Genomic DNA, 26,411 nt, shown 5'->3' on the forward strand with positions numbered 1-26,411 from the left:
AGTAGTCACCCAACCTCAGGACCCAGACAATCAGGTTCCAAATGCCTGTTCAAAGAAACAAGATTTAAGATCTACCTTAAACTGTTTGAAAGAAAGCTCAGTGCATATTAAGGAGGCAACTCATTCTATAGAAGCCAAAAAAAAAAAAAAAGTAAAATGGCATGCAGCTTCAAGGTAGGGAGGTTGGAAAAACCAAATGATGGTCAGTAAAACAGTGCAAAGCTTGTCCAAGAACATAGGAAACAGATACAGCAGACAAATATAGAGGAACACCTTTGTACAGGGTCTTATGTGTTAGAGATAGGATTTTAAACCTGATCCTAAGGGAAATTGATAACCAAAGCAGTCCACAAGAAAAAGGATAAGTGATTGCAAAAGGTTTCAATCTTGCTCACAGTTTAATGGTTTCCTCTCTACCTCTGGTATTTTCACTTTTGTGTTGCTCCTTTAAGGTATGGATGCTGCCCTCTCCTTAGCCTATTTGCTCCTTTCTAGTGCCCTTAAGTGGCCGAGGTCCTTCAAAGTGCTCCCATGTAACCTCTCCTTTTCTGTGTAGTCACTTCCAACAGACAGAAAGCCCTTCCTTCTCCCCTAGGTGCTCTTCACCTCACTGTCCAAGTTACACACAACCCCTTTGTCACCAAAGTTAGCAGGACGCACCAGAGACTTGGGTCCTTCCTCTCACTTACAGGATCCTTCCAGACTCTCACACTCCTCTGCTCCATTCCTCTTTGATCCTGGGACATGGAACACTTTGGGAGCTTCACTTTCTCTATAAAGGATCCCTCTCTGTTCCCAGTTGCTCTCTTCTTCTGGCACCCTGCAGGTAACTCTATAACTGTGTGCCTATACAAAGGTGCCCAGAAGGTGCCTGATTGGTGCCTGTTCTATAAAGGAAAGAAGGCACCTACTTTCCTTTATAGAATACTGCCATAACTGGGTAGATATGTGCATAGGCGTGAACACTAGGCTTTCGTAAAGTTTTGAAAACCTGGATTTTTGAAACTAATTTTTTATTAAGGCTTTATTTTTTTTCTTTTTCTTTCTGTTAATGATTGACACAGCTTTCTTGTAAAAAAAAATTTTTTTTTGTTACATTTGTACCCCACGCTTTCCCACTCATGGCAGGCTCAATGTGGTGGGCAATGGAGGGTTAAGTGACTTGTCCATAGTCACAAGGAGCTGCCTGTGCCGGGAATTGAACTCAGTTCCTCAGGACCAAAGTCCACCACCCTAACCACTAGGCCACTCCTCCACTAAAATTTGTAAATTTAGGTTTTGTTGTGTTTGTATTTTAATTTTATGTTATATTTTATTTTATTGTATACCACTTTTATTGTATCAAGTCAATAAATCCAAGCTACTCACGCCAGCAATAGAGCTGGCATAAGTGTATGCACCTATGTTCCGGAGATACATGTGTCACTTAGGGTATTCTATGAGTTATGCACATAACTGTACCCATGCTCTGCCCAGACTCAACCCCTGCAAACTAAAAACCATCAGAGATAGGCGCATGGCTATAGAAAAGATCTTAGGCACATATCTGGTATATACACATGTATGTGCACACATATGCTCATATATGCAAGTATTGTAAACACCGACATGCATAACTGGAACATAAATGTTAGCACTTACTTTATAGCCCTAGGGTGTTAAGCTAGATTTTACCTTAAACCCTTGGTCTCCTCACTCTCCTCTCTTGGGGAAAGGTCTCACTCTATGACCTTTCCCTTTCCTCTTGGGCTCCACTGAAAAAAGACCAAGCTCTTCCTTTGCGTAGACAGCCCACTTCCTGCAGCTCTCTGGACTCCCATGAAAGAATGCCCCCTAGCTCCTCCCTACTCTCACTTTTTATTCTTCCCTCCAAATCTGAAGAACACTTACCTGGTGCTGGGTTCAACCAGATTAGCCCACAACTCATTAGCTTTGAGAGACATTTCTCTGGAGCAGGGACACAGAATATTCCTCATATTTCCTATAAGACAAGGGTTCTTCTTGATCTTTCCGCTGCTTTTGACACTGTTGATCACAGCATACTTCTCAATACCCTGTCCTCACTTGGATTCCAGGGCTCTGTCCTTTCCTGGTTCTCTTCCTACCTCTCCCTCTGCACCTTTAGTGTTCACTCTGGTGGATCCTCTTCTACTTCTATCCCTTTGCCTGTCGGCGTACCTCAGGGTTCTGTTCTTGGTCCCCTCCTCTTTTCTATCTACACTTCTTCCCTTGGTTCATTAATCTCATCCCATGGCTTTTCCTACCATCTCTATGCTGATGACTCCCAAATCTACCTTTCTACCCCTGATATCTCACCTTGCATCCAAACCAAAGTTTCAGCGTGCTTGTCTGACATTGCTGTCTGGATGTCTCAACGCCACCTGAAATTAAATATGACCAAAACCGAGCTTCTCATTTCCCCCCCCAAACCCACCTCCCCACTCCCCCCGTTTTCTATTTCTGTTGATGGCTCTCTCATTCTCCCTGTCTCCTCAGCTTGAAACCTTGGGGTCATCTTTGACTCTTCTCTCTCCTTCTCTGCTCATATCCAGCAGATTGCCAAGACCTGTCGTTTCTTTCTTTACAACATCCGTAAAATCCGCCCCTTTCTTTCCGAGCACTCTACCAAAACCCTCATCCACACCCTTGTCACCTCTCGTTTAGACTACTGCAATCTGCTTCTTGCTGGCCTCCCACTTAGTCACCTCTCCCCTCTCCAGTTGGTTCAAAACTCTGCTGCCCGTCTCATCTTCCGCCAGGGTCGCTTTACTCATACTACCCCTCTCCTCAAGACCCTTCACTGGCTCCCTATCCGTTTTCGCATCCTGTTCAAACTTCTTCTACTAACCTATAAATGTACTCACTCTGCTGCTCCCCAGTATCTCTCCACACTCGTCCTTCCCTACACCCCTTCCCGTGCACTCTGCTCCATGGATAAATCCTTCTTATCTGTTCCCTTCTCCACTACTGCCAACTCCAGACTTCGCGCCTTCTGTCTCGCTGCACCCTACGCCTGGAATAAACTTCCTGAGCCCCTACGTCTTGGCCCATCCTTGGCCACCTTTAAATCTAGACTGAAAGCCCACCTCTTTAACATTGCTTTTGACTAGTAACCAATTGTAACGACTCGCCTCCACCTACCCTCCTCTCTTCCTTCCCGTTCACATTAATTGATTTGATTTGCTTACTTTATTTATTTTTTGTCTATTAGATTGTAAGCTCTTTGAGTAGGGACTGTCTTTCTTCTATGTTTGTGCAGCGCTGCGTACGCCTTGTAGCGCTATAGAAATGCTAAATAGTAGTAGTAGTAGTAGTAGGTTCTCAGCCCAGTCCTTGGAACACACCTAGCCAGTCAGGTTTTCAGGATGCCCACAATGAATATGCATGAGAGCAATTTGCAGGCACTGACTCCTTTGCATGCAAATTTATCTCATAGATATTCATTGTTAATATCTAAAAAAAAAAACTGGTTTGGTGTGTCCTGAGGATTTGGTTGAGAACTCCAATGCAAGGATTTTTTTTTTTGGCATCCTGCTACATTTATGAGCTGTGTAGTATGCTTTGGGGAAATGGTGCCCTTCGCTTGAAGACTGTAAGTGGGGCTTGGGACTTCAGTGAACTGGGAGACTAGAGAGCTGTGGGATCATGGCACTGGAAGGAGATGGTAAGGTGTGAGGCATAGAAAATAATGTAGATGAGTATGAAGGTTGCAACTCCTTACCTTCTTCACCTGGCAAATTTCCCAAAAAGGAGGAGGGAGGCAGGACATCAGGCCATATCAGGGTTGTGCTGGTAAATTTTAACATCGGGCTCTCTCTCCGAGCGTAGCCACAGGGCTGGTCTTAGCAAGTGCGGGGCCCTATGCAGACCAATTTGGTGGGGCTCCACCCCATTGATAAGATTATTCCATTTTTAGAATTTTTTTTTATTTATAAAATTTCAAATAAAGATTTTATTTTAAGTCGCACTTGCACCAGCGATGGTTCACCTCCTGCACAAATGAACCACCAGATCATCACTTTAATGTAAGGTTCCATTCGCAAATCAACAAGAGTAAGACCACTTTAATTTAACAAGGTTCCTAATTCCTTATAAGAAAAGCTATCATACCTTCTTTGAATGGCAGGCTTAGAGGCTGGAGGAGGGGCTATTGTCAGAAATCAGGATGAAGGGAGAACACAGCTCAGGCAAGAATCATGACTGTAGCCTGCCTGCGGCCTTGCTGCCTGAGACAGACTAGTTTTCTTGGACCTGGCTTCTCCTTTGCTGCAACACTGCCATGGTTACCCTACCTGAACTTGTGCCACCCTAGGCAACTGACAACTGCCTAGCTCACTTAGTGGTTGGGCTAGCCCGCCCTGTTCAGGTGCAGGTATAGATTTTTTTTCCCTAAACCACAGAATTTCTGCCTTACATTACATTACATACATTCAGTTTTAGTATGTTAACCAATCACTGATCACCTGAAGGCAAAGATGTTTTTCTTTAAATTTCATACCCAAAGTACAACAAATCTCATTCTCAATATCATCAGCTATCAATCATTATTCATACCTTGTCTTTGATGAATGGCACTGGCACTAGTGGCACTGTGGCACAAACTTGCTCCAGGCTGAGGTGGCAGACGCTCCACGACCACTTGGCTTTCTTTATTTTAAGTTGCACAGCACTGCTGCTGGCACCAGAGATGGCTGCTCACCTCCGACCACGCTCCAGCTGCTTTTCCCTTCCCGCTCAATGACTCCCGCCCGCCCTCGCGGAAACAGGAAGTACCTCATCATCAGAAGGCGGGACATTGAGGGGGAAGGTGGAAGAGAAAAGCTGGGGTGAGCGGAGCCATCGTGCCTGGCTGCAACTGTCTGTCGGGTCGGGGCCGGGCCATCGCTACTCGCTGCAAGTTGCAACTGTCATCGTCGTTATCCTGGGACTGGGAGGCGGGAGCCATCGGCGGGCTCAGCGGGGGGGGGGGGGGGTGGCGGGAGCGGAGCGAGCGATCACGATGCGGTCCGGAGCGATGAGCGAACAGCGGGATCGTGATGCGGTTGTGGTCCGAGCGAGCAGAGGTCGGAGAGGCAGAGTTGAGACGTGCCGCGCAGGGCCCCCTTAAGCATGGGGCCCTATGCGGCCGCTTCGGTCGCCTCTGCCTAAGACTGGCCCTGAGTAGCCAACCTGCAATTTTTGAGGGCCAGGGGTGGGCTGGCAAGGGCATTGCATGCCTCTCTCCCTCCCCCCCTCATGCAGGCACATTATGCATAGCTTTACTGTCAGGAATGTCAAGCCCCACGAACCAATAAATGGACTGCCACCACTCTCTGCTGCTTGTTTCTGGCTCTGAGCAGCAAGCAGGCATGCATGAGAAGTCCCAGCCTGCTGCTCAGAGCTGGAAACCAGGAGCGGGGAGCAGCAACAGTCTATTTACTTGGCTGGCAGTATCCCCACCAGCAAAGTAAAAGAGAATTCAAGAGAAGGCCCAAACCCACATTTTGGGAGCCAGTTGTTAAAGTAGCCATGGGGGAGGGGGATACAGCTCCCAAAATTCTTAAAAACTTAACAAATGGCTCTTGCGAGCCTGTGAGAGCCCTCTCCAGCACAACACTGGATCATATCCTCTGCCTCTACCACCTGGGACCAACTGCCGAGTTGAACTGAGTAAGTCAAAGAAGCAGCTGGCCTCAGGCAGCAGCGGAGGAGGAAGAAGAGCATGCAGCCGGACATATTATAGCTTTTCTTCTGAGGCTCAGTCAGCACAAAAGGATGGTAGGATGGGAAAGAGGATCAGTTGTAAGAATGAAAGAGGGACTGGATTTGAGATTGTGTAAAATTTGAATTGGGGACATGGTTGAACTATGTGATAGAGGGACTTGGGGTATATGGAGATGTGTGTAACTGAAGGATCCAAGGTGGGGGGTTAAAAAGGAGGTGGGGGTGTTTGTGTGTATACATTGGCATTGACAGAAAGAGGTCACCTGGTATAAGGCAAGAAAGTGGCTTAGGGATGCAGAGACAAAAGGCCTGAAAAAGGACCTGAGTGGGAAGGGGGAGGAAAATGGGGAGACAGGTAAGAAGCTACTCAGTTTTGGTGATAATAGTGAGAGGAGATGAGAGTGCTGGGTGGGATTGGAGCCTGGAGAAGGGGACAGAATACCTGGGGTGGAACTTCTGGGGTTCAAATTAGGGGAAGGGGTTCTAAGGAATCTTTGGAATGGTTTCAGTTAGTACATAATATAAATTACCTTGTTCAAAACAGGCAGCATAGCTAGCTGTTAAAGAAGGTGTTTGTGACTATAAAGAACAGTAAAACTAGCAAACCACTGGCCCTGACCCAGTGGTGTGCTGAAGCCAGCTCGCAAAAGCCGGTTGTTAAATTGTTTACCGACTTGCGAGCCAGTTGTTCCTGAGGGCGAGCCGGCTCTCCCTCCTCCCTCCTACAGGGTCTGCTCGCTTGCTCCCTCCCTCCTACAGGGTCCGCTCCCTACCTTGTCCAGTGAATTCTTCGGGGCAGGCAGTCTTGCCTGCCCGCTGCCGGTGCTGACTCTCCCCCGCTGCCGGATCGCTCTTTAAAAATGGCAGCCTAAACTTCCAGTCTTGGAGGACGCCCTTGTAAGTCTTGGTGGCCATTTTGAATAGCGATCCGGCAGCTGGGGAGAGTCAGCACTGGCAGTGGGCAGGAAAGACTGGGGATCTTTCCTGCCTGCCCCAAAGCATCTGTTGGACAACCTTGGTGGCTGGAGGGGGGGCAGGGGAGAGAAGGGAGTCGCTGGACATGGGTGGCTGGAGGAGGGGGCAGGGGAGAGAAGGGAGTCGCTGGACATGGGTGGCTGGAGGAGGGGGGCAGGGAGAGAAGGGAGTCGCTGGGCATGGGTGGCTGGAGGAGGGGGGACAGGGGGAGAGAAGGGAGTTGCTGGGCATGGGTGGCTGGAGGAAGGGGGGCAGGGGAAAGAAGGGAGTCACTGGGCATGGGTGGGTGGATGGAGGGGGCAGGGGAGAGAGGAGAGTCACTGGGCATGGGTGGCTGGAGGGGGGGCAGGGGAGAGAAGGGAGTCGCTAGGCATGGGTGGCTGGAGGAGGGGCAGGGGAGAGAAGGGAGTCGCTGGACATGGGTGGCTGGAGGAGGGGGCAAGGGGAGAGAAGGGAGTCACTGGGCATGGGTGGCTGGAGGAGGGGGACAGGGGGAGAGAAGGGAGTTGCTGGGCATGGGTGGCTGGAGGAAGGCGGGCAGGGGAAAGAAGGGAGTCACTGGGCATGGGTGGGTGGATGGAGGGGGCAGGGGAGAGAGGAGAGTCACTGGGCATGGGTGGCTGGAGGGGGGGCAGGGGAGAGAAGGGAGTCGCTAGGCATGGGTAGCTGGAGGAGGGGCAGGGGAGAGAGGAGAGTCGCTGGGCATGGGTGGCTGGAGGGGGAGCAGGGGAGAGAGGAGGGTTGCTGGACATGGGTGGGTGGATGGAGGGGAGGGCAGGGGAGAGGAGGGTCACTGAACATGTGTGGATGGAGAGGAGGGCAGGGGAGAGGAGGGTCACTGGACATGGGTGGAGGGAGAGGAGGGTCACTGGACATTGGTAGATGGAGGGGAGGGCAGGGGGGAGAGAGAAGAAATGCTGGACATGGATGGAGGGGTGGGAAGAGTGAGGAAGGAGATGAGATGAGGGAAAAGGAAGAGAAGAGAAAAACTGCACATGGATGAAGAAAATAGGCAGAAGCTGGATCCACAAGTCAAGTCTGCGGAGGACCAGAAATGAAGAAGATAGGAGGAAAGGAAAGAAATAAATGGAAAGGAAGCCCTGGAATCAGAGTTAAGAGGACAGATAGCAGCAGAATCGGATACTGGGCCAGCATGATCAGAAAAACAAAGTCACCAGACAACAAAGGTAGAAAAAAATCATTTTATTTTCATTTTATTTATTTATTTATTTATTGCATTTGTATCCCACATTATCCCACCTCTTTGCAGGCTCAATGTGGCTTACAATATATCGTTCTTGGTGGTGATAGATTAGAACGTAATCACTTATTGTTACATAGAGATGTTGAATAACATAGAGTTTAAAGCAAGCAGATATTATAAAAATAGTTCTGAGTAAAGATGTGGGAGATGTATACATTTGTATTTGTTATTCTATATGGTATGCCTTTTAAAAAGATGGGTCTTCAGTGATGTTCGAAAGTTTGTTAGTTCGTTGATCCCTCTCAGGTTGTGCGGCAGTGCATTCCATAGCTTGGCACTCAAGTAGGTGAAGTTTGCTGCATGCGTAAGTTTGTATTTTAAACCTTTGCAGCTTTGGAGATGAAGATTGAGGAATGTGCAGGCTGATCTTTTGGAGTTCCTTGTCGGTAAGTCTATCAGGTCTGACATATACGCTGGGGCGTCTCCATGGATGATTTTATGAACTAGTGTACAAATCTTAAACGTGATGCGTTCTTTGAGTGGGAGCCAGTGTAGCTTTGCTCGTAATGGTTTAGCACTTTCATATTTTGCTTTTCCGAATATAAGTCTGGCTGCGGTGTTCTGGGCTGTTTGGAGTTTCTTGATTGTTTGATCTTTACAGCCAGCGTATAGTGCATTACAGTAGTCTAGGTGGCTGAGCACCATTGATTGTACCAAGTTACGGAAAACTGTCATTGGGATGAACTGTTTTACTCTTTTTAATTTCCACATTGAGTGGAACATCTTCTTAGTTGTGTTGTTCGTATGATTCTCAAGTGTTAGATGACGATCTATAGTTACTCCTAGGATTTTTAGGGTGTCCGATATAGGGAGTGTCAGATTTAGTGTGTTTATGGTGGTGAATTTGTTCGTATTGTGTTGAGAGGTGAGTACTAAGCATTGGGTTTTTTCTGCATTGAGTTTGAGCTTGAATGCGTCCGCCCATGAGTGCATGATGTGCAGACTTTGGTTGATATCGTTGGAGATTTCCAGTAGATCCTGTTTGAATGGGATGTAAATCGTTACATCGTCTGCGTATATATTTGGGTTGAAGTGTTGGTTGGATAGTAGTTTAGCCAGAGGTATCATCATTAAATTGAATAGAATTGGCGAGAGGGGGGATCCCTGTGGGACTCCGCATTCAGGTGTCCATGTGGCAGATATAGTCGAGTTGGATGTCACTTGGTAAGATCTTGTGGTTAGGAATCCTTTGAACCAGTTTAGAACATTGCCTCCAATTCCGAAGTATTCGAGGAGATGTAGTAGAATACTGTGGTCAACCATATCAATTGCGCTGGACATGTCGAATTGTAGAAGTAGTATGTTTTTGTCAGTAGCGATTAGTTGTCTCAGTAGCGATTAGTTGTCTAAATTTGGACATGAGAGTGACTAGTACTGTTTCAGTGCTGTGGTTAGCACGAAAACCTGATTGGGAGTCATGGAGTATTGAGAACTTATTTAAGTAGTCAGTAAGTTGTTTGGTTACCATTCCCTCCGTTATTTTGGTTATTAGGGGGATAGATGCTACTGGTCTGTATTTAGTTAGTTCACTAGCATTTTTCTTTAAGTCTTTGGGTATGGGGGTGAGTAGAATATTTCCTTTCTCCTTTGGGAAGAGACTATTTTGTAGCATGTAATTCAGATGTTCTGTGAGGTCTGTTATAAATTGTTGAGGAGCGAATGCTATGAGGTTGTTGGGACATATATCTAGTTTACAGTGAGATTTGGCATATCTCTTGAGCATTTGGGAGATGCTGCCTTCTGATACCGTCTCGATGTTTGTCCAGGTTCTGTCCGCAGGGTATACTCCAGAGTCTGGGTCTAGGTAGTCGAGGATTGTAGTGTAGTCGGTGGTGCTGCTAGGTATTTGATGTCGTAGTTTTACGATTTTCTCATTGAAGTATTTTGCGAGGCTGTCTGCTGTTGGTGCCTCTGTACTGTTAGATGTGACCAGTGTGGTGTCTAGTAATTTGTTCACTAGTTGGAAGAGTTTGTGTGTGTCTTTGTAATTTGGTCCGATTATGGTTTTGTAGTATGTTGTTTTAGTTTGACTTATGGTATATTTGTATTTCCTATGTAGTTGTTTCCAGGCTTCATATGTGGAGTTGTTTTTTTGTTTGTTCCATGCTCGTTCCAGCCTTCTAACTTGTGTTTTAAGTTTTTTCAGGTCTTCGTTAAACCATGGTAGTGAATTCTTTCTATGTGAGGTTCTGGTTTGGATCGGGGCTATGTCGTCTAATATGTGTTTGCATCTTTTGTCCCATTCTTGGAGGAATTGGTATGTATCAGTTTTTGTAGTCCATTCATTATCGTAAATCTGTTGCTTTAGTGTTTGGAATATGTTCACTTTGAGAATCAGGTGCTCAACATTAAAAGTTTATATTTATTTACTTATTTATGGCATTTTATCACATATTAAACATGAGTTAGATTGGAACCTGGGATCATTTAATTTTTTTTCCCTGGAGTAATGCATTGCCCCCCCCCCCCCCCCCCAGGCTCTCTCCCCGGCTATAGCCATCTCTGCAATTGGGGGGGGGGGGTGCAGAGGGGGATGGGGAGTGCAGAGGGGGACCGGGGAGAGAGAGCCTGTTGTTAAACATTTACCAGCACACCAGTGCCCTGACCCCAACCCTGAACTTCTATGATCGCCAGACTCACTATCTGAAATCCTTAAAGACATTCCACATACCAGCTGCAGCCCTGAAAGATCCAAGTGGTATTTTGTCTGAGTGAAAAACAAACACACCCAGAAGTAGAAAGAAATTGGATCTGTCACTTACCATTCCAGGAGAATTAGAGAATGCAAAGAAAATATATGTATGAAATGTTTTCTTTCAGATATTAGGCATCATTCTAGGGGATTATGAAATTAGAAAGATTAAAAAGATTACTGAAACAAATACTTCATAATGTGAGTGTCATGTATCAAAACACATGAGAAACAACTGCAAACAGACTGCAGTATATACAATACTGGATAAGATTTAAACAATAGTTAGAACTTGAACTACACATAATAATGAAGAAAATAATTTAAAACATTCTCAGATTCAAGACTTTTTGTTAGTGATAAAATAATCTCCAAATACCAGGCTTGATTGAAACAACTGAAGATATTATTATTTTAAGAATAGTAAGGGATGTAATTGTGTATCATGATGACAACATGCTTTTTGGACATACAATCAAAACTGAATCAGTACTGCTTCACTCAAAAATAGAGGAAATATTTTTTCACTCAAAGAATAGTTAAGCTCTAAAACTCGCTGTCGGAGGATGTGATAACAGCACTTAGTGTATCTGGGTTTAAGAAGGTTTAGATAAATTCCTGGAGGAAAAGTCCATAGTCTGTTATTGAGAAGGACATGGGGGAAGCCACTGCTTGCCCTGGGATCGGTAGCATGGAATGTTGCTTCTAATTGGGTTTCTGCCTGGTACTTGTGACCTGGATTGGCCACTGTTAGAACAGGATACTGGGCTAGATGGACCAATGGTCATACCAAGTATGGCTATTCTTATGTTCTTATAGGTGGTTTGGAAACTTTCCAGTACATTCACTGAAAAATTCCAGAGCTGTGAAATCAGCTGAAAATGTAATGGTATTTGGCCTGTGGTATCATTTTTATCTAATCTAATCTAATCTCAGCATTTAAAGTAAATTAACAATTAATGAAACAATAAAAACTAATGACTAAAATTAAATATAGCACAAACATAATTCTGAATTAAATATTTATGAAATAAAAAAAAAAAAGATTTCAGCTGCCTATGAAAAGAAAAATAAGAAGCTTGTAATCTAACACGTAAAGGCAAACTGTTCCAAATACTTGCTACCTGGTGGGGAAATGAACTATCCAGTATACACTTTGGGGGTAATTCTATATAGATTGCCTAAAGTCAGGTACCAGGATGATGAACGTTAAGTGCAAATTCTATAATGGTAATGGAGGAGTGGCCTAGTGGTTAGGGTGGTGGACTTAGGTCCTGAGGAACTGAGTTCAATTCCCACTTCAGGTACAGGCAGCTCCTTGTGACTCTGGGCAAATCACTTAACCCTCCATTGCCCCAGGTACAAATAAATACCTATGTACAATATGTAAGCACCTGCCATGAGTGGGAAAGTGCAGGGTACAAATGTAACAAAAAAATATATAATTATTATTTTTACACTACCAATATTCTATTCTTCTATATTCTATTCTCCACCAATTAAATATAAGGTAATATGATAAGAATAAGAATATGTAAGAAAAGGGGGAATTAAATACTATATTTGTTGAATTACATTAACCTGCACTGTAAGGTTTAAGGACATGTGTTCAGAACATAAAGACCATATATTTAACTTTAAAATGTTTATTTACAATGCAGGCAATGTAATAATGTTACAAGAGAGAGACAGTTTTAAGGATCTTTCACAAGGGGAATGTGCTTTCAAGATAGCAAATCTGAATTATAAATTAAGCTGGATAATGGTAACTCATTTTGATGGAGGCCGCTGGTTGTAGTGATGAAGGAGATCCTCGCTGCTAAAGAAGTCTTTTGTTGCAGAGTTGTTGCTAGAGCCTGGAGTCTTATTTTAGATGTGTGTGAAGTCCAGCAGAGAGGCAAGAGGCAGAGCAAAGAGCGAAAAGATTGGTTGCCAGATGGGAAAAATTTTCCCCACCAAAAAATCAGCCCTAAACCTGCCCAAAATCCACCCAAAGTCAAACCCCGCCTCCAATGTCATCGACCCTGCCTCTGTTATCGACCCCGCCTCCGTCATCCACCCCGCCCCTGATGTCACCTCTGACGTCATTAACCCTGTCCCCTGATGACAACCCCGCCCCGGAAAAGCTTCTATTGGACCAAATTGGACCAATAGAAGCCCCAGAAAAAGCACCCAAACCCGCACAGCTGCAGCGAAAAAGAAGCCCAATTTCCCGCAGCCCGCAGCCTTCGAAAAGTTCCCGCATCCTCGCTTAAAAACCAGCCCAATTGGGTGGGAAACCGACCCATCTAGCAACTTTGGAGAACAAGAGAGCGAACTTGGCATTTTCCAGGCTTTTTATAATCTCTTGTTGGACCATAGGCTGAAGTCAGGTGGGGTATACTCGATCCAATAAAACTCAGGGATAGCTGAAAACTGGTTTCATCTAGTTTTGAGATGGAGCATGGTAACTGGTCACATGTTTAATGACATCATAAGACTCTCTGTCTGGACATCTGCTGTGATATACATCCAGAAGGCATCTGACAGGATTAAAAGAGTCTTTGTCTGAGAGTAGATAGGCTTTTTAGGTGGAGTTTTGCTGTCTTTTGTTAACTCCAGTCTCTGTGATTGCTGTCCATCTTCAGAGTTTTGTTCTTTGGAGATGTGTTGATGGACTTAGGTATCCACCCAGCTAGTTTTTGTTATCAGTAGTTTCCAGTAGGGGAGGGTGAAAGTAAAATCTTTGCAGCTGTATATATTTTATATATACATTTGTATCTGATCCAGCACAATCAATAACTTTGACAATTACACTCATATCATGCTACAGTAGTTGTGCATGCAACTGCCATTATAAAATACTAAGGTAAGTCTGCCTCAGAAGATCTTCTAAACAAACTCAGAATAGATCGAGATTTCAGCAAATATAACTACCTGGGCCTGGAATCTGCCAAAGTCTACGGAGTGGATGATGCAGCCAACTTCTGAACAGTGAGGGTAAGAGATAGAAATTGGTATTTATATTAGACTATATGTAGGATGCATGGAAAGCTGAAATAAATAATTTTTATAGTTTAACAGACTAGTAATGTACAGTAAACTAATAAAGGAACATGATGGCAGAAGAAGAGAATATGGAATAAATATTTTTTCTCACTTTGGTGAAGGGAGTCATGACTCTAGAGCACATCTGTTTCTATTTTTTTTTCTTTTGGCTTCAATCTAAATCGAAGCCAGTATCTACTGGGGCTACGGTCATGGCTGTTTTACCTGTGAGCAAAAGAGAAAATTTTCCCATGACTGTTGCATTACAGGGGCCCAATAATGCAAGACCTTAATGCAATATCTAAAAAGCATGTGCTATCAGCCAGTTTGACATACCTGGCTTCTATGCATTTGAAGTCAATAAATGGGGAACTCAATAAATGGAGCCCAGACACTAAGTAAAACAAAGCTTCTCTGGGTCCCTAACATAAATGGATACATACCTGACATCAAAATCTCTTTTGGGAAGTACGAACTCCCCCTCAAATCACAAGTCAGGAACCTTGGAATACAGTTAGATTCAACACTTACTCTGATTCCCCCAATCCAAGCAACCTTCAAGACCTTCTTCTACTATCTGCGATAGCTACACTGCCTCTCTCCATACATCGAGAAGGTAAATCTTGTCCCAGTTGTGCATGCCATGATAACATCAAGACTGGATTACTGTAATGCACTCTAGAATGGTCTGACTACAAAGGAAAAACAAACAGTGGATAGACTACAAAGGGCCCGCACCAACTCCATTTGATTCAGAATGTTGCAGAAAACAGAAGGTTGCAAGCGACATGACTGCATCACACCATTTTTGCAAAAACTTCATTGGCTACCAGTACAATACAGGGCTAAATTTAAAACTCTATGTCTGATCTTCAAGGACCTTAAAGAAATAGCCCTGAGTACCTGAAGAATAGGATGATCCTCTACACTCCTGTAAGGACACTAAGGTCCTCCCAAGGAGTTTCCCTAACCACACTGCAGCACATCCATTCCTACTCTAGCTGAGATAATATTTAACCATCTCTCTGACCTCATGTGAACCTTTCATTAAATTAGTCATCTTGTTTTCTAACTCTTACTCTCTTACATATCTATATGTTCCATCTTTGCTTAACATACCTGCCTGACACACCCCACCTGCCCATGCCCCCCTTGAATTTGAGCATGCATGTTTTAGAATACCGAATAAGGGCAGTTACCTGTAGCTACCAATGGGTGCCAATTATAACCTATTATTCCTTGTTAACATCAATTAGCAGCTCAATATTAAATTAAGTTATGCATGCAACTGACCTTACTCTGTAACTTGCACATGCAAATTTGCATGCAAGAATTAGGGGGGTTAAAGAGTGCTCCCTTTACTGAAGGAAAACAGTAAAGAGTCCTTATTCCAAACTCCAGTAAAAAGGGTCCTGTGGTAGCAGCAGGGGCCATTTCTCCCGTGTGCCAGGACCCTTTTTACCACAGTGGTTAAAAAAAACGTTAAAAAAATGGCCTTGCAGTAGGATTATTCTTACTGAGTGGCCATGTGGCAGGAAGTACTTACTGCCACCCATTGAGGTGATGGTAAGGGCTCCCGTGGTAACCCGCCGGGTGAGCACCACAGTAAAAATTACAAAAATATTTTTTATTGCACTGGAAATGGCGCATGCTCAAGGCAGAACCACCTCTGGAGGCTATGTTGGGCCAGTAGTATTTTCGGGTTGCCACACGGCAACCCTTTAGTAAAAGGGCCTCTAAATGATGACCAAAATGTTTTCTAGGAGAAAGATTGACTTAGAGATCATTACCTTCTTTGTCCCACAATGTGCAATATTACATTGAGGCTGTGAAGGTGGTTTAGAAATCTTTTACACAAATAAACAAACAAATAAATAAATAAATTGTTGAGTATTTCTTAAGTTTTCAGAATAGTAGCTGATCTTTTTTTCAGCAAGGACTATGACGAACACTGTTTCTTGGTTGCTAAAACTCATTAGCCAAGACTTCCTGCTGCGTGTGTTGTTAACAGTATTAAAAGTATTATTACAAGCTTGTGTTATCGATTGCTAGTGGTTATTACAGTATATATCAACAACTTGTTAATGCTTGCAAAATAGCTCGCTGTAGTGTTAATGTGCAATCTAAGCAAACGAGGCGATGAGATGCAAATGATTAGCACAGTAAAATAAATCTTTGGACTAAAATGCAGGAAATGCATTGTAGATGCCCTAATTCACTTCTTATTAAATATATAGACAGCTTTTTTCAAGCCCAAGGTGAAATTTACAGTAACCTTGTGAAGGGGTAGATAAATGTTTCTTCACAGTTCGCATATCTAGGCTTTCTTTATTATCTGTGGTAACGTAAGCCTCATTCTCATCTCATTAACATAGCCTGTTAATAGCAGATGATGATGCTTGTTAGTACGTTGGTCCTATAACATTGCATTTTCTTCTGAGATCAGCTGATGAAAGGAATATGAGGAAACATAGATTTACCCCCTGTTTACAAAACAGCGCCAGTGGCTTGTGGTGCGCTAATGCCAACGCAGCCCATTCAAAGTGAATTGCCGAGTGGCAGCTGCTGGTGTGGTTTTGTAAACAAGGGGGTTAGATAAAAAGGCAAAACAGTGGAGGAGTGGCCTAGTGGTTAGAGCACTAGTCTTGACATCCAGAGGTGGCTGGTTCAAATTCCATTGCTGCTTCTTGTGATCTTGAGCAAATGACTTAACCCTTCATTGCCTCATCTATAAACTTAGATTATGAGCCCAAAAGGGAAATAACCAGTATGCAATGCACCTTGAGCTACTACTGAAAAGGTGTGAGCAAAATCCAAGATACATTTTAAAAACCTTATATCTATGTTTACCCAGTTTCCTGAAACAAATTTCCATTTAAATGTTTGGATCTCTATAACATAACATCAGTTTGTGAGTGCTTTGATTAGATATTTACAGGACCTGCTTTTTTTGTGGGGGGTGGGGAGCTGGGCACTCATATAGTACAATGTCATACACTAGGAGACTTCAATGAACAACTGAAAGAATCAAAAGAAGATTCCCCAAAGCACACCAAGAAAGGAAGAAAGAAAGATATATGGGGATGATCAATCAAATTCCAACTCAATAAAACTAAATTGGTCCTTCTTATTGACAATCAACTTGTTAAAACTCGACACAGTCCTGTGTTTTGGCACAGAAGAAGCCAGCCTCAGGAGTCACAAGAATTCTGCATATAAATATATATATATAGAGAGATAAAAGTATAAATAATGAAAACATCTACAAATTAATTAACATATAGACAAAAAATAAATAATAATATGGATATAAATACAATTAATATGATCAAAGGTTGCACAAATGAAAAATAACTGTAAAATACACAGTATAACTCTAGAAAAATTATATAGATAAATATAAAATAAATGCAGAAGTGAAAAACATTAAAATGTATTAAATCAATCTGGTCTAGTTGATACTACAGGGATGTTAATACTTTACAAGCTGTGTCTTCAGTTAAAGATAATGTTGTATTACATGATCAATTGGAAATAATGGGAAACTGTTTTCATTCTAGAAATTTAACGATTTTGAATTTTTCCAATAACCAGTTATTTGGCTCCATTAGAACTTCTTAAACTGTAGTTGAAGGAAATTTTGAAGTATTCTTAGGCTGATTCATTCTCAGTAGAGAATATATATTATGTATTGCAAGGTTCTATGATAACCAAAAAAGAGGAGGGAGATAAACCAACTGGTATCAGCAGATAGTCTTGATGTTTCTCAATTTTTAGAATCATATCAGGACCTTATTACTAAACATGTTACTTTATTAGTGACTTTTCATTCTGCAACTGAGAAAAATCTGATATTGAAATTATATTTTCCTAAGAAACAGATTCCGTTCTGTGGATATGGCCAGACAAAAACAGCTTTGCCAGAAGCAATTTCTACAGCTTAAGCCAAGGGTTTTGGCTGTAGGTGCTATATTTTTCTTTGGATTTCTCTGTAAGTGTTTGGTCAGTTATGGAAACATAGAAAGATGATGACAGATAAGGGCCAAATGGCCCATATAACCTAACCATCCTCAGCAACCACTATCTCCTCCATTTCCTATGAGATCCCACGTGCCTGTCCCACGCTTTCTTAAATTCAGACACACTCCTTGTCTCCACCACCTCCACCAGGAGGTTATTCCATGCATCCACCACCCTTTCTATGAAAAAGTATTTCCTTAGATTGCTCTTGAGCCTACAGCCTCTTAACTTCAACCTGTGCCCTCATTGCAGAGTTTTCCTTCATTTGGAAAAGGCTCATCTCCTGTGCATTGATGCCACAGAGGTATTTAAATGTCTCTATCATATCCCCTCTCTCCCACCTTTCTTCCTGGTTACACATATTGCAGTCTATAAGTCTGTCTCCATATTCTTATGACAGAGACCACTGACCAATTTTGTAGCCGCCCACTGGACCGATTCCATCCAGTTTATATCTTTTTCTAGGTGAGGCCTCCAGAATTGCATGCAGCACTCTAAATGGGGCCTCACCAGAGACTTATACAAGAGCACTATCGCCTCTTTTTTGCTCCTGGCCATTCCTCTCCTTAAGCACCCGAGCATCCTTCTGGCTTTGACCATCGCCTTTTCTACCTGTTTGGCCACCTTAAGATCATCAGATACCTTTTATAGAATATGAACTATTAGAAAAGTACACATCATGTTTTGTTGATGTGTACTTTGCCAGTGGGTGTGTGCATGGGTGGAATTTAGGTGGAGCATGCAAATATGCACATAAATTATTGTATTCTATAACTTATGTGTGTTCTGGCTAAACTAGATGCGAGCATTTACACCAGCCATTGGGGTGGTGTAAGCGATCATGCCTTTTAATGTTAGTGCATTTTCTGCCACTTGAACTAGGCACCTATTTTTCTTTACAGAATGGGCTTGAAATAGGCACCAGCTTACCCTCTTACTCTAGATGCCTAGCTATACAAATGCTCTCAAAAAGCATCCATGTGAAGGCCATTTCTATAATAGGTTACCCCACATTTACACATCCCTTGATCGAGTAAGTTTACAGAATACTGTCGCTTTTGCAGTTAACTTCACTTAACGGGTGAAAGTGGCAGAAAAACACCTAAGTATTATTCTGTAAGGGTGCACGTAAGTAGCACAGTACGTAAACACAAGGGGTATGTTCAAGAGTTGGAGCATGAGAGGACATGGGCGAGACTGCCACTTACATGCGCAACTTTCAGAATACATTGGCCCTTTTACAGAGGAGCGGTGAGACCAACACGGGCTTACCGCATGCTAATCGGGAACTACCACCATCCAAACAGGGGGGCTGGTGGTAGTTCCAGACCCAGCACGCACCATTTGCCGCACTACAGGAAATAGCTAGATATTTTCCAGTGTGGTGCTAACTTGGCGGTAATCTGGCAACGTCACTTGCTACCCAATTACCACTGGGTTAACGCGGGAGCCCTTAATGCCACCTCAATGGGTAGCGTTAAGTGCTCCTCCCACATGGCCACATGATAAGTGAAATCTTACTACATAGTCATTACATTTTTTGGCCTTTTTACCTGCTGCGATAAAAAGTGCCACAGCGTACAACAAAAAGGGCCTCTGCCGTTATCTCAGGGCCCTTTTTATTGCAGCTTGGTAAAAGGATCCCATAGTAAGTTACACACACCCTTGCTGTATTTGAGTGCCCACAGTTAATCTCGTGTAACTGCTGGTACTTAAATGTAAATCACATTGATATCAGATTACACTGGTATTTTATAATATAATCTGGACATCCAGGTGCTGTTATAGAATAGACTATCACTGCGTGATATTCGGGCATCTAGGTAGAGGTACCCAGTTGTAGACCTGCCCCCATAGGGGTGGATGCTTTATTTAGTGCTGAAAAAAATTGGTGCTGAAAAAAGTGCTACTCTACAGTTTAAGCTGCATTACAAGTTAGGCGTGGTTTATAGAATAGCGAATACGCCCAGGTATCATGCCTAACTTTAGGTGCAAACAGAAAAACTGCGCAGCCTGAGATCAATTAAAAACAACTTATTCAGCACCACACAAGTTTATGACCCGACACGGGGCCGTGTTTTAACACTGTATAGAAAATACATATATGTATCAAACATTACAACAATAAAAACAGTAAGAGCAACCATTTAATTTAAGCAAGCAAAAATAAAAATAAAAACAAAAGAATACGGCAAAACAGTAGAAGTAAATATATATGAGATATATACACAATAATTTAAAAATGATAAAAGAGATCATATCAAAAGAAAGACTAACCTCACTGATACGTATATGTATTTTCTATACAGTGTCAGACCCCTGAGGCAGATGGCTGTTCTGTCGAAACACAGCCCTGTGCCTGGACATACACATGTGTGGTGCTGAATAAAGTTGTTTTTTTATTGACCTCAGGCTGTGAAGATTTTTTGACCCACCCCTTACTTCCTGGATTTTCTGTTTGGACTATACGTAGGGTGTTTTTACCTTTACCTTTGGGTTTTGGTTGGTGTAACTTTAGATGCAGTCATTTGCACCAACTGAAATGTGGTGCAAATGTATGCACCTAAAATAAGGTGAGTACCCCCCTCATCTATAACAACACATGTAAATGTTAGGACCCACACCTAAATTTATGTGCATACATGCTAATTAATTCTAATTATTGCCAATATTTGGTTGTTAACAAGCCAATTATCTGTGCTAATTAGATCATTAGTCAATTAAATTGCATGTGCAATTTTTAGTGAATTTTATAGACTTAGGGTGATAGTGGCTAAATATCACAGCCAGATGGATAATTTTTTGGTGCTGCCCTTGCTCAGCCTTCCATGGCAGGGTAGTTAGACATATTTTCAGCCCACCACAATTCATATAGAGGCTCAAAATACAAGCATAGCACAGTTAAATGTTCACCAGCTACCAATGAACCTCTAACTCTGCTTGATAATTGACCCAATAGTTTTGCATTAATGATTTTTGGCAGTATTTTGAAAGCAAAACTCTAAGGCATCGTTGAACTCTACCAGGTTCAGTGGGAGTATAATATATGGTACAGCAGGTTATGTGCAAAGCTTGACTCTAAGACCATGAATTTTAAGGAACTATAGCAAATTTCTGCTGTGTAAGCAACAAAGCAATCACATGCCTGGTAATCTGTGGAAGCTCTTTTTCTAACCTCAGAGCATATGACCCTGACCATCTGATCATTAGTAATAGCTCAAGGTGAGTTACGTTCCCCTGTCTCTGGAGGGCTTACAATCGAGGGGCCCTTTTACCAAACTGCGGTAAAAAGTGACCATAGCGCATGCTTACATGGGTCATTCCCGAGTGATAAGGACATTTTTCCCGCAGGGGTAAAATGGCTGAATTTCAGATTTTTTTTCTAGTAATGGTCACGTGTTAATTTTTCCATTAGCATGTGGCCATTAGTGCATGAGCTCCTACCACTACCTGCTTCGTAAGTGATAAGGGCTCAAGCACTAACCATGCACTAATCAGTTAGTGTGCGGCAATGCCGCTCTGCTAATCAATTAGCGCAGAACAAACCTACTCCCTGCCCCCAGACTCATCCGCAGTGCTAAAAAATAAACTATATTTATTAGTTCGTAAAAGGGGCCCTGCGGTAGCATCAGTACGTGGATTTGCCGTGCGCTGAGGCATCCTTTTACCACAGCGGTGTAAAGAGTTTGAGAGAAGACTGCTTCAAGGAGGGCGAAGGCAGAGACAGGAGGGAAGTGTGCTCGGGAGGAAGAGCAAATGTCATTCACAGGTTCCTTATAGACATGGAATTCGTCCCCTAGTGGCCAAAAGGCCGACCAGAATAATAACTAAGGATAAGGACTACCATTCCCACAATCCACCAGACCCTATGCAGGACTCACAGGAAATAGAGGGGGAGGGACAGGATTGGGAGATGGTTTCTAATCAGGGAGATGGGGAGCAGCTGGGAGAACACTGTGGGGAGGAGGAGGATATGGAATGGGATAAAATGGAGACAGGAGAGGAGATAGGGGAGGAGTGTATGGAGGTGTCGGCACTAGCACAGGTTCCAGATGGCAAGTGTTGGAGTTGCTGCACGTTTGTTGAAGTACTACCTTAAGGACAGCATGAGGAACAGTTAACTGAAGGAGCTGCAGAAGCTGGAAGTATGGATTAAGGACAAGCTTGTAGTCTGAAGCTCTTGGCCTACATTGGAGCTTACAGGCTAAGCAGGGTTGACCCTGGCCAGAGAGTGGAAGAGGGACCAGCTGACAGCGGGTAAATGGCTTAAAAAAAAAAAGGAAATGGCCACGTGGTAAGTGAACCACTTGTTGCACAGCCATTTCCCAGGCTAGGCTTGTAGCGCTATAGAAATGCTAAATAGTAGTAGTAGTAGTAGTAGGCCTTACCGCCACCTATTTAGGAGGTGGTAAGGGCTCCCTCATTATCCTAGCAGTAACCAGGCAGTGTGTAGGGCTGCCTGATTACCATCGGGTAAGCTCACTGCACTAAAAAATATATATTTTTTAAGTGTCAGAAATGGCAGGCACTGGGGGCCGGCACTACGGCCTGACTCCTATGACAGCCTGGTGGTAGTACCAAACTGTCTCACGGCAACGCAGCTCAACTTATGTTTTTATATTCATAAACTTGCCTCTGGGGGAGTTTTAGAACTGAATAGTATCTACTTCTTGTAAGACACGAGTGACAATTCTAGGAATGCATACTGATATATCTTTGGGAATGCACACCCACATTCTGTGATGGCAAAAGGTTCTTTTTGTAAATTACTACAGATTAAGTTGGTAGTTATTAATGTATGTTAAGGTAATAATGGGCAAATTTGCCAACTGTCACATACTAAAAGGCAAAATTGTGTTTTATCACCACAACACAAGCTAAATGGTACCATAAACCCCTAGCTGTAGTCTTGCAGTACTACCACTAGGGGTCAAGCTGCCAAATAAGAGCAAGAATAAGTGATTTTGTTAACTTTAACTAGATTTTACCCCACTGAATGTTACCCTAGTATCTTTACCTTGTTTAAAATGTAATGCACTAGGATGACTATTGTAAAGTTTATCAATTTTAGGGCAATTCTATAACTAGGGACCCAAGGGTATGTGTCCCTTATGACCTGACAGCTTTTCTAGCTACTCTTAGCTTTTTCAGGTATTTTTTGCCTGTCTTCTTCTATCTGTGTAATCTCTTACCTTTTTAGCTACTACATTTGAGAACCAAAGCAGCCTTCTTTTCCTCTTACTTTTATATACTTTTCTAACATAAAGATTTGTCACATGTAAAATAGATTCTTTTAGTTCACTCCTTTGCACACTGATATTCTACTTCCTTCAGCTGTTCCCATCCTGTGACCCACTGTTAAATGCACAGAAAAGTAGCATGCATGTAAGTGCCCTAAGCTCTATTCTGTAAGGGCAGGCAAAGTGCTATATGCCTAGGGTTACCATATGTCCGGATTTACCCGGACATGTCCTCTTTTTTAGGACATATCCGGGCAACCGGGCGGGTTTTGCCAATCTGCCCGTTTGTCCAGAAATCCAGACAAACGGGCAGATTGCTAGCCTCCCCTCCCCTTACTTACTACTGTCCTGGTGGTCTAGTGACCTCTTCCACCTTCGGGGCAGGAAAGAGCCCCCTCTTTCCTGCCCAGAGCGCTGTCCTGCATGCATCCTTCCTGTTGCTGATCTCGGCGCTGATTCAAAATGGCCACCAAGAGTTGAAGTGGCCATGCGAGACTTCAACTCTCGGCGGCCATTTTGAATCGGCGCCGATATCAGCAACAGGAAGGATGCATGCAGGGCAGCGCTCCAGGCAGGAAAGAGGGGGCTCTTTCCTGCCCCGAAGAGGTCACTAGACCACCAGGGCAGTAGTAAGGTAAGGGGAGGGGGGTGATGGGGTGTGTGACAGGGGGGAGGGGAAAATGTGACAAGGGGCGGAACGAGGACGTGAAAGGGGGCGGGGTGGGGTGTGAAAGGGGGCGGGGCATGTGTCCTCCTTTTTGGGTGACAAAATATGGTAACCCTATATATGCCCAGATTATAGGGCTGTCCAATTAACACTTTAATAACATGATTAACTCATCAAACACATAACTCAAGTTAAACATTTTAACGTATTAATTTTGTCATCCCTCCCCCACTAGCTGGCTCCTCTTCTTACCTCTCCCAGTACGGCACTTCAGAACTTCCTGTTACAGAGAGATGCTTCGGGCCGACTGAGAAGCAGCACTGTTTTCACTGCAGCCTGCAGTGGTGAGGAACAGGGAGAAGGAGCTTCAGAGGAGAGGAGGCCTGCTGGAGTGCCATCCTGGGAGAGGTAAGAAAAGGTGCCGAAGACAGAAAGAAAGATGTGACCGTGGCGGCAGGGGCGGGGCAGGGGAACAGAAGAAAGAGGAAGCAGAATAAAAGAAGACAGAGAAAAAGATGGAACCAAGGGGAGGGGGGGGGGGGGAGAAAAAGGAAAGACAGAGACATTGGGGGGGGGGGCAGGGAAGGATGCTGGAAACAGGTGATGGAAGGATCAAAGATGGGAGGGGAGGAAAGAGAAGGGAAACAATAGTGATCATGAATGGAGGGAAGAGAGGAGATGGTGCCCATGTAGGGAAGGGGAAGGTAAGGGAGAGGATGAGATGGTTCCCATGTAGAGGAGGGGAGGGTAAGGATGGGGAGGGAAGAGTAAGGGAAGGGATGAGATGGTGCCCATGGAGGGGAAGGGAAGAGAAAGGAGGAGATAGTGCCCAGGGATGGGGAGGGGCCCATGGAGGGGAGGGGATGGGGCTGTGGCACATGGAGGGGAGTGGGAAGGGGCCTGGTCCCGGAGAGGGGAGGGGGAGGGTCCAGGTCACAGGGAGGGGAAGAGTGGAGACCCGGGGAGGGGAGATGGTGCCCATTTGGATCATGTGATCAATTGTGCGATTAAGAAATTTAATCACGATGCATTATGCAATTAAGCATTTTAATCGATGTACAGCTCTACCAGATTCTATATTGGTGCCCAAATTTGGGCATGCTCCTGAGATGCAGGTGCATCTTAATTGGCTAATGAGCCATTAACAAGCAATAATTGGATGCTAACAACCAATTATGGATGTTAACCAATTAGGATTTGCACTTGCATCTGGGTGTGCACTATTCTATGACGGCACGCGCACAAATCTCATAGCACGCCACTTCAAAGGGGGCATGGCCATGGAAGTGGCACGGGCATGTCAGGGACATTCCGAAAAGTTGCAGGCATCTTACCTCATGGCCACGTCTTTTTCTGGCCTTTTTACCTGCTGCGATAAAAAGGGCCTCAGTGCACAGCAAAAACGGCCCCCGCAACTAGTGCAGGGCCCTTTTTACCGCAGCTTAGTAAGAGGGTTCCTGAGTGCACCCTGTTATTGAGTTGCCCCTGTATTCTATGTGCACTGTATAATGTTTTAGTTTGATGAAGTTATTTGGACATTTTACATTTTGGATCTTTTATTGCATTTGTTTTTTGTACTTTGTCTTGAGTTCTTTGGATATGAGTTGAATCAAAATAGAAAAAAAAATCAAATAAGCTCTATTTTGCAATAACCACAGAACTTTGCTGTGTCAATAGTTTCTCATCTAGTGTTCCTCAAACCACTGTCTCCTAAGGTCTGATGAAAAGTGCACATTTGTGCAGATGACAGCTAAAAATCACAAGGCATAAGGTAATTTAGGACAGCCGTAGTACTTGCATTGTGCAAAAGAGAGCTTCCTTTCAGAGCTCATATGGAAGGACATTTTTGATATGGCATCTAAACCCGATTTTGAATGTTTTAGGAAAAATGTCCAAAAATCCATTAGTGAACATGGCCATTTTGAAACCAGAAAAACGTCCAGCTTTTTGTTTTGAAAATGACCAGTTATTAGATGTTTTTGTGCTCAGTGCATCTATTTTTTAGAACCACTTTTGGAAAAAACAAACCATTGAAATATGGGGGGGGGGGGGGGGGGGGAGGCAGCATTCTTAGTACACTGGCCACACAGACATCCCAGCAGAGTGGTGGGACACCCTAGGGGCACTGCAGTGGACTTCACATAAAAGGTCCCAGGTACACATCTCACTGTTACCCCCTTATATTGTATGGGGAACCCTTCAAAATCCACCAAAAACCTACTGTACCCAGCTGCACACCACTACAAAAGCTCTTATGCCTGCAGATGTCACCTATGTATAGGTACAGTAGGTTTTTGATGGATTTTGGAAAGCTCACACGTTCCACCACTAGTGTACCATTTAGAGCAGGACATGGGCCTGGGTTTCGTTCTCTATAGTGCACTACACTGACTAAGAACATATGTATAGCTATAATGGGTCAGACCAACGGTCCATCTAGCCTAGTATCCAATCCAGGTCACAAGTTCCTGGCAGAAACCGAAATAGTAGCAATATTACATGCTACCAGTCCCAGGGCAAGCAGTGGCTTCCCCATGTCTGTCTCAATAGCATAGTTCAATCACCAGATGTGAACATATATAGCACAACTTAACACAGCTATATGGTTCAGTAATGAGGTTTCATAGTAGAGTTTATAACAAAGAAAATGAAATGTACATCTGAATCACTCAGATCCAGTCTAGTAGTGATAAGGGTGTGGCAGCTGTGGGTATGCGGTTGTGGAGGAGGGGGCATGTAGATCACGCCTCATAAAATTATTTCTTGTGTGTGTGTATATATGTGTTTGTTCTTTGTATAGGTGTGATTTGTTTGTGCGTGTTT

The sequence above is a fragment of the Microcaecilia unicolor genome, chromosome 7, assembly GCF_901765095.1.
Source record: "Microcaecilia unicolor chromosome 7, aMicUni1.1, whole genome shotgun sequence".
Lineage (NCBI taxonomy): Eukaryota > Metazoa > Chordata > Amphibia > Gymnophiona > Siphonopidae > Microcaecilia > Microcaecilia unicolor.